We start from the raw sequence: 9936 nt of genomic DNA on the forward strand, positions 1-9936 counted from the left end.
TTGACTTTAGTCTTATTTTTTGGTCCAATGTTGATTTTATGCCTCGTCTTCTCATGCATGTGATTTCTATGGTATGTTTCCTACCACAGAAGTTGAATACGATTTAGGGTTGCTGACTTTATAGGTTGTTGTGTTTTTGCTTTCAATTTTTTTAGTTTTGAGTACGATTGGACTAGGTCCCCATATGTGACATAGTACATTGGACCACAGATGTTCAGTATTTTATTGTAAAGGTCTACATTTTTTATTAAAGAGGGACCACTACCATGTTACTCTATGTTTCTGTTCCTTAGTTTTTTTTATTTAGGGGGGGACCCTTCTGTCTCTGTTTTTTTATATTTTTTAATTTATTCAATGTATTAGTTTCTGCCGTCTAATATATTCTGTCCTGAATGTTTGTAGATTAAAGATGGTTCTTTTGGACATTGTATTCAACTATGGTGGTGACTGGATCACTGAGCATGAACTTATCTATTCAAAGAATTTAGTCCACCATTGGAGAGGTTATGACTGTGATGTCTTGTCTTTTAAAGATTTAGTGTGTATATATATATATATATATAAATTAGGGTATGTTGGGGTATAACAATTAATAGTTGCTGGCCCATCTGGAAAATATTGTGAAATTGAAGGAGATGTTGGAATTAAGCAGCTTTTAAGTTTGGTTTGTGATGAGTATAAAGTCATAAATATGTATGTTGTAGATGAATGTGAGTTTTTTGTTCTTGTCACCAACATTGTTGACCATACTGAGTCATATGCAACTGTAGCATTAGCTGGTATTGATTGTAGTAGTTGTGACTCTAATGATGAATCTGAGGATGAACATGTAGAATGTGATTCTGAAGAGTTAGAAATGTTTCCAACTAAAAAGAGAAAAGAAGTTACTGAGCAACTTAATAAGTACAAGGAGATACATAAGGGTATGTCTTTCAAGGATATACTAGAAGCTAGAAAGTTCATGAAATTGTATTCATTGGTTAACTAGAAGGAGTTAGAGCTTTTAAAAAGTGACAATATTAGGTTGAGGTATAAATGTGAAGATGAATGCCCATTTGTTTGTCTAATATCCAAGGATAAGGGTAGTCAAAGTTGTAGGGTGAAGACATTAGATCCAGAACACACATGTAATCCAGCTTATGATAACACTAGTGTTGACCATACTACCATAGCACACTACTTCAAAAGGAAGTTGAAGGATAATCCTAAGTATAAGGTGAAATAGATGAGGGCTGATTTGCAGGATTTATTTCAGCTTAATACTAGTCATGGAAAGTGTAAAAGGGCTAAAAGAATGATCCTAGAGAAGCTTGAAGGTAGCTTCACTGATGAATACAACAAACTGGAAGCATATGCAAATGCTTTAAGAGATAGTAATCCTGGAATTGATGTTGTCATAAATTTATCCAAAGAGGCACTACTTCAAGGCAAAAGAAAATTTCTTAAGATGTACATTTGTTTCCATGCATTATAGTTGGGATATAAGCAGGGACTAAGACCATTTATTGGATTGGATGGTACTTTCTTGAAACGGAAGGCTAAAGGGCAAATATTGGTTGTTGTTGGGCAAGACAATATGAACCAATTCTATCCTATAGCTTGGGCTGTAGTTGACAAAGAAACAAAAAGAAGCCGGACATGGTTTATGGAGCTTTTGAAGAATTCATTGGAGCTGAATATGGGTGAAGGAGTAACTTCATGTCAGATATGCAGAAGGTACAATTATTATCTTTCTCTCTATCTTTTAATTCTTTTGATGTACATATTTTATTTTAATTTATGTACTTATTTGCAGGGATTACTTGAGGCCATTAAAACAGTCCTTCCAGATGCAAAGCAGAGATATTGTGCTAGACATGTTGAGGCAAACTGGGTCATTAATTATAGAGGACTGGAACTGAAGAAGTTATTCTGGTAGAGTGCATCGTCCACCTATGATGAAGAATTCAAAGACCAGTTGAAGAGTATGGGGCATCTGGATGAAGCTGCTGTGACAGCATTGTTAAAGTATCCTCCACAAAGTTGGTGTAGGGCATATTTTGATACTGTCTGCAAGAATCCATCAGTGGACAACAATTTCACTGAGTCTTTTAATTCTTGGATTCTGGAAGCTAGGTACAAGCCCATAATTAAGATGTTTGAGGACATAAGGATCAAGGTAATGAATAGGTTGAGAAAGAATGAAGAGGGTGTGAGGTTATAGAAACATGAGTACAGTTCTAAGTGTTTGCAACTGTATAGAAATTTTATGAAAATAGCTCAAAAATGTGAGGTGGAAGCTAATGGTGATGATGGTTATGAAGTGTCAGAGCAAGGAGATAAGCATATTGTGAAGATGGAGGTGAAAAGTGCACATGCAAGGCATGGGACCTTTTTGGAATCTCATGTCCTCATGCAATAAGGGCATCAATACACTTGAAGGAAGACCCTTTGAGGGAGATTCATTGGTGATATAGCAAGGAGGCCTATCTTCTAACTTATTGGCCTACGATACAACCTGTTCCTGGTGAGAAATTCTGGAAAATTGAACCATCTCAAGCTATGGAACCACCAAAATTAGTAAAGCTGGCCGGAGGCCAAAGGTTAAAAGGGTTAGACAAAAAGATGAGGCAAGTAAGAGGCTAGGTGAGTGGAGTTTGTCAAGGAAGGGTAGAGTTATGACTTGTGGAAATTGTAGGGAGCCAAACCACAGTGCAAGAGGATGCAAAAAGGTAAATAATACTTTACACTGATGCATCTCTAACTTGCTTTTTTTTTTTTTTTTTGTATAAATAGCCACTAAAAGGGAAAAAAACTCTAAAGGGCAAACAATCATCTGAAGTAGGTGAAACATCAAAGAAGCAAATAAGAAGAGAACTTTGATTGATGAACACAGTGAGGATGAAGATGTGATACAATCACAAATAGAAGCTGAAGACGTAGATGCTCCTCAAGTGTCTCAGAATAATCAATTCAGTGACTTTGTCTTTATGCCTACTCCAACAGTGAGCTCACTTCCAAACTTTGTCAATCCAACTGTTAAACATGATCCTGACCTAGCAATATAGCCAAAGGTTATATCAGAATCAGACACCAGATTGCATCAAAGGCAGCAGATCCTAAAGCCAATTGGAAATAGGAAAATCAGCCTCAAGGGGGATCACACTGGTGTTTGTGAACCAACTGATCTTCCTTACTCTCCAGCAAACTTGACATGGAAGGGAAAGGCTGCAATGACTGGAGATCAGTTGGAGAAGCAACGTACACAGAAAATCCAAAAATTAATACCAAGAAAGGGGATTTGACAATATGTCCCATGTCACTTTATTTTAGTTTGTGTTGGTTTAAATTGGTATGTAATTACTGCATTATGACAGTACTTGGTAATTTTTTGGTTGTGTGAATTTAGAGAATGTCATGTTATGACTTAGTTGTGTAGGTTTTTGCAGTTATAGTATAGCATCAACTATTCTAATTTGATGTAAATGTCAAACTTCTGACTTGGTAAGCTGCTTCTGTTTGTTCACTTAAAGGTATTTTATCATTTGGTAATTTATGTTGTTGTTTCTCTTAATTAGTCAGTTATCAATTGGTAATTACGACAGTTAATTAGTGTGCAATCAGTTGGTAAATTAAGCAGTTAATTAGTGTATAATCAGTTGGTAATTTATGCATTTAATTAGCCCTTTTTAATCAGTCGTGACTTCTTTCTTTGATCAGTTGGTAATGTACATAGATTAACTGCAGCCTGCTCTGATAAATTCTACTGGAAAAATGACAAATTCTAATGGAAAGATAACACATTCTACTGGAACCAACATCACATATGTTACTAACGTAACACATTCTACTGGATAGATTGAACTACTAATAGTCATTTGAAATGATAAATGGCTGGAATTCATACATTACAAACATTACTTTAGCAAAAAAATTCAGTTAACTAACAGTTGCCATTGATACTAAATGAAAATATTAAAGTTGCAAAATTGTACAAAGTAATTCACTTCATAAACGAGGAAGCAAATCCAACCATTAGGGCACTGAAAATTATGATGAACATCTTCATCTTCAACACTTTGTCTTTCAATTTCATAACTTTTTTAACTTCAGAATTCTTCATTGCCTCTAATACTTTAACCCTTTCCTTCAAGCCATCTCTATCAACTTTAAGAGCTTCCATATTTATATTCAACATTTTAATTTCTCGATTTGCAGCTTCTAATAGTACATTGTTAATTGCAATTAACGCAGCATCGGAGAATTCTTCATCTTGCTATTGCCAAAAACCACAGCCCTCATTCTAAACGAAACGCAAACAAATTTAAAGAAGTGCTGAAACAATAGATATTAACACATATGGAAGGGGGAAAAATTACCTCAGTTTTAGGGTGCTTGTAGAATCTCCTTCCTGGGTTTAGGAGAGTTTTCAAAGTGAAATGATTGGCAACTTCTCCACAATGGTACATCTTCTTCGATGAACAACTATTCTCCGATATTGTACGCCTTTTCGACGACCTAAACAGTCCTAACACAAAAGTTTAAGAAGAAAACAGAAGAACTCTAGATTTGAATGCTATTGATTTTTCAGCGGTGGTTTTAGGGTTGCATTGGTTTATCGGGTGTTCCCTTTTAATTTAGAGTTGGGGGATCCAACGGGTTAGGGGTCGGGTCGGGGCGGGTTAGTCCACAAGATTGGGTGTAACTTTACCTAACAGTAGGGATTTTATTAGCCGGAAAGTATAACGGGGACTAGCTTATACAATAAACCAAAGCAGAGGAACACAATTGACCCTTTTCCGTTTTGCTTTTCTTTGAGTTTTTTTCACTAATAATTTTTTTATTGTTCCAGCTAAAGTTTTAAGCTCATTTTTATAATATATTAAGAAAAACATCCACAATTTTTAAGAGCCAAGGATGTATAATTTGAGGATATTACACCAACTTAAGTACTAATATTCTACCCTTTCATATTCTTTAATTAATTATGCATTCACATTTTCAATTCATAGAGTTATTTGATTTACACGAACTTCTCGCCTCTCGGCAGCATTATTAGTTACAAAAATCAGTCATACCACTCATATCACCAATTTTTCACTAATATCCATTTAATTGGAATGATTCAACAAAGAACTGGAGTACTAAATTTCTAATACCTTAGATGTATTATGTCCATTTAAACTTTGGTTCTGGTAGCAAAAATCGAGGTCCTATAAGCGCTCCCTCCCTCCCCCCCAGTCAATATCTTCACCAAAAATGTGTACGGAAGTGTTTGTTAAGTACTTGATTTATTAAGACTTGGCTTTGTACTTCTCCCAATATAGGCATGTTGATTGTAGTTTAACTATAATGTGTGATTAAGATGCTAATTATGCTTCTTTTATAGAGGGGTTGCGAGGAACATTTCGCTTTCTTGAAGAATATTTAATTAATTAATTAATTAATAATATAATATAATATTAATTAGCTGGTCATGTTTTCTACAAATCAAAGATGAAACCCATTCATGAACAGTCATGTATTGTGTTCAAACGAACACGTCCACTTATGAAAAATCATATTGACATTCTTTCATTCATGTTGCTACTATTCAGGCCAGTTTTCGCATCTCAAATATTTCATTGAGTACCTACTACTATACCTCCTATCAACAAGGTTACCACATAACCGATTTGCCCACCAAAGCTCAGGCATATTAGAAGAAATAAATTAAATTGGGATTTGAACCCGGTCTTTAAAATATCGCATACTTTATTGACCACTAAATAACTCTCGGATGCTTTCTCACCTCAAATAAATATGATTCTAAGGCACATCTTGCATATAAAGATGATGATTTTGAAGGCCTAACAAATATTACTCATTTAGAAGTTGGGGACTTCTTTGAGGATATTGACTGAAGAACTAATCATCTTACTGGGGAATGAAGCTATAAAAGTTGTTATGTTTATGTTTGCAACTAGTTTATTTTTCTTGAGTGTATTTTCCTAATGCATCATGTGTTGCTAGTTTCTACATTTCTAATGTATTTCTTAATGTTTTTTTCCTGCTTGTCTTTCATATTTCTTATGATGTATTATTTGTCTTTTTTATGAAGAATATGAAAATTCCCCAGTCTTCAGTTGGACTCAAGATTAATAAAGATGATATATGTCTTCTGGATAGTGCTACAACACACACTATTTTAAAAGATAAGAGATATTTCTCTTATTTGGTAATGAAAGAAGCGAATGTTAATACAATATCCGGTAGTACAAGATTAATTGAAGGTTCTGGAAGAGCCAATTTATTACTACCAGGAGGAACAAATTTGGCTATTGATGAAGCACTATATTGTAGTAAATCTCAAAGAAACTTATTAAGTTTCAAAGATATTCGCCAAAATGGCTATCATATTGAGACTACAAATGATGAAAAGATTGAATATCTTTATATTACTACAATAATGTCCGGTAAGAAATATGTGCTTGAAATGTTACCTGCTCTTTCCTCCGGCTTATACTACACAAGTATTAGCAGGATTGAAACACATGCCATAGTAAACGAGAAGTTTACTAATCAAGATAATTTTATTATTTGGCATGACCGGTTGGGCCATCCTGGTTCTAATATGATGCGTAAAATAATTGAGAATTCACATGGACATGCAATGAAGAATCAGAAGATTCTTCAATTTAAGGAATTCTCTTGTGCTGCATGTTCTCAAGGAAAATTAATTATTAGACCATCAACTATTAAAGTTAGGATGGAATCCCCTGCATTTCTGGAACGTATACAAGGTAATATATGTGGGCTCATTCACCCTCCATGTGGACTATTCAAATATTATATGGTTTTGGTAGATGCATCTACAAGATGGTCACATGTGTGCTTACTATCAACTCGCAATATGACATTTGCGAGATTGTTGGCTCAAATAATAAAGCTAAGAGCACAATTTCCAAATTATGCAATTAAGACAATTCGTCTTGATAATGTTGGTGAGTTTACATCTCAAGCTTTTAATGATTATTGTATTTCAACTAGGATAACAATTGAGCATCCAGTTGCTCATGTTCATACACAAAATGGTCTAGCAGAATCATTGATCAAACGCCTCCAATTAATTGCTAGACCAATGCTTATGAGAACAAAACTTCCCATTTCAGTATGGGGTCATGCTATTTTGCACGCAGCAGCACTTGTGCGGATAAGGCCCACAAGTTATCATAAAGTCTCCCCATTGCAATTGGCTTTTGGTCAGGAGCCAAATATTTCCCATCTTAGGATCTTTGGTTGTGCGATATATGTTCCAATTGCTCCACCACAACGCACAAAGATGGGTCCTCAAAGAAGGTTGGGGATATATGTTGGATATGAATCTCCTTCTATTATAAAATATCTAGAGCCGATGACTGGAGATTTATTTACGGCAAGATTTTCTGATTGCCATTTTGATGAATCAGTATATCCAACATTAGGGGGAGAAAATAAGCAGCTGAAAAAGAAGATAGATTGGAATGCATTATCACTGTCTCATTTAGATCCTCGAACAAATCAATGTGAACAAGAGGTTCAAAAGATTATTCATTTACAAAATATTGCAAATCAATTGCCAGATGCATTCACTGACCTACCAAGGGTGACTAAGTCACATATTCCAGCTGTTAATGCTCCAATTCGAGTTGATATCCCGGCAGGACAATTAATTAAAACAAATAAGTCTAAGCCATGCTTGAAACGTGGTTGACCAATCGGTTCTAAAGATAAAAATCCTCGAAGAAGAAAAGGAGCAAGTGATCAAAGTGAACATAACACAGAGGTAGTGGCTCAAGAAGAGCCCCAAGACGTAACAAATGATAAGACCTTAGGAGAGGTCCAGGTACCTGAAAATAATGAAAATGAAGAGATATCAATAAGTTATGTCTCAACCGGGAAAAGATGGAACCGAAATAATATTGTTATCGATAACATTTTTGCTTATAATGTTGTTGTTGAAATAATGCAACAAGATGAGGATCTTGAACCAAAATCTGTCAATGAATGTAGACAGAGAAATGATTGGCCAAAATGGAAAGACGCTATCCAGGCAGAGTTAACTTCACTTGGAAAACGTGAAGTCTTCGGACCCATAGTTCGAACACCTGAAGGCATAAAGCCAGTAGGGTATAAATGGGTTTTTGTGCGAAAACGAAATGATAAAAATGAAGTCGTTAGATATAAAGCGCGACTTGTGGCACAAGGGTTTTCCCAAAGGCCTGGAATTGATTATATAGAGACATATTCTCCTATAGTGGGTGCTATCACCTTCAGGTGTCTCATAAATATGGCAGTGCAAGAAAAACTTGATATGCATCTAATGGATGTTGTTACAGCCTATTTGTATGGATCATTAGACAACGAAATTTTTATGAAAGTACCTGAGGGATTTAAAGTGCCAGAAGCATATAAAAGTTTTCGAGAAACTTGTTCAATAAAGCTTCAGAAATCTTTATACGGATTGAAACAATCAGGTCGTATGTGGTACAATCGCCTGAGTGAATACCTGTTGAAAGAAGGGTACAAGAATGATCCAATTTGTCCTTGTGTCTTTATAAAAAGGTCTGGATCTGAATTTGTTATAATCGCCGTGTATGTTGATGATTTAAATATCATTGGAACTCCTGGGGAGCTTCCAAAAATAGTAGACTGTTTGAAGAAAGAATTTGAAATGAAAGATCTTGGAAAGACAAAATTTTGTCTTGGTCTACAAATTGAGTATATGAAAGATGGAATATTTGTCCATCAATCAACATACACCGAAAAGATTTTAAAGCGATTCTATATGGATAAAGCACATCCATTGAGTACCCCGATGGTTGTGAGATCACTTGATATAAAGAAAGATCCATTCCGACCTCATGAAAATGATGAAGAGCTTCTTGGTGCCGAAGTACCATATCTTAGTGCAATTGGGGCATTAATGTATCTTGCCAATAATTCCCGACCAGATATAGCTTTCTCAGTAAGCTTATTGGCAAGATTTAGTACTTCGCCAACACAAAGACACTGGAATGGTATTAAACATATATTCAGATACCTCCAAGGGACCATTGATATGGGTTTATTTTATTCAAATGAATCCAAGCCATCATTGATTGGTTATGCAGATGCAGGATATTTGTCTGATCCACACAAAGGTCGATCTCAGACAGGCTATTTATTTACAAGTGGAGGTACAGCCATATCATGGCGTTCGACAAAACAAACTATGGTTGCTACTTCTTCAAATCATGCAGAGATAATAGCCATTCACGAAGCAAGTCGAGAATGCGTTTGGTTAAGATCTATAACTCAACACATTCAGCAAACATGTGGTCTTTCTTCGAAAGAGAATATTCCAACAATATTGTATGAAGACAATGCTGCATGCATAGCTCAATTGAAAGGAGGATATATCAAAGGAGATAGAACAAAACACATTTCACCGAAATTCTTTTTCACTCATGATCTTCAGAAGAATGGTGAAATAGATGTACAACAAGTTCGTTCAAGTGATAATTTGGCTGATCTGTTCACTAAGGCGTTACCAACCTCAATATTTGAAAAGCTGATATATAAGATTAGAATGCGTCGTCTTCGAGACATTAAGTGATTTTTCATCAGGGGGAGTTACTACACGCTGCACTCTTTTCCTTAACCAAGGTTTTGTCCCACTGAGTTTTCCTGGTAAGGTTTTTAATGAGGCAACAAGCAATGCATATTATAAATAACTATGTACATCCCAATATTTTTTTTGTAAGTTTTTAATGAGGCACATTATCTTACATGGACATCCAAGGGGAGTGTTATGAATAGTTTGTACATTGGATACTACTTTGGATATTATATTGGATGCTAGATTGGATGTTCATGTTGTAAATAACTTAAAGATTAAATTTCCTACTTTATGTCCATCATCTTTACTTTTTATGCCTATAAAAGGTCATATAATTG

General features: G+C 35.2%; 1 long non-coding RNA gene across 1 annotated transcript; it reads right to left on the minus strand.

The window, feature by feature from the left end:
* Positions 1-3836: 3836 nt before the first annotated feature.
* LOC104223484 (uncharacterized) lies at positions 3837-4655 on the minus strand. Its single transcript, XR_710098.2, has 2 exons — positions 4359-4655; positions 3837-4282 (listed from the first exon to the last, which is right to left on the minus strand). It is a non-coding gene; the product is annotated as an uncharacterized lncRNA (long non-coding RNA).
* Between the last annotated feature and the right edge of the window lie 5281 nt (positions 4656-9936).

Source organism: Nicotiana sylvestris, chromosome 11 (genome assembly GCF_000393655.2).
Source record: "Nicotiana sylvestris chromosome 11, ASM39365v2, whole genome shotgun sequence".
Taxonomy (NCBI): Eukaryota; Viridiplantae; Streptophyta; class Magnoliopsida; order Solanales; family Solanaceae; genus Nicotiana; species Nicotiana sylvestris.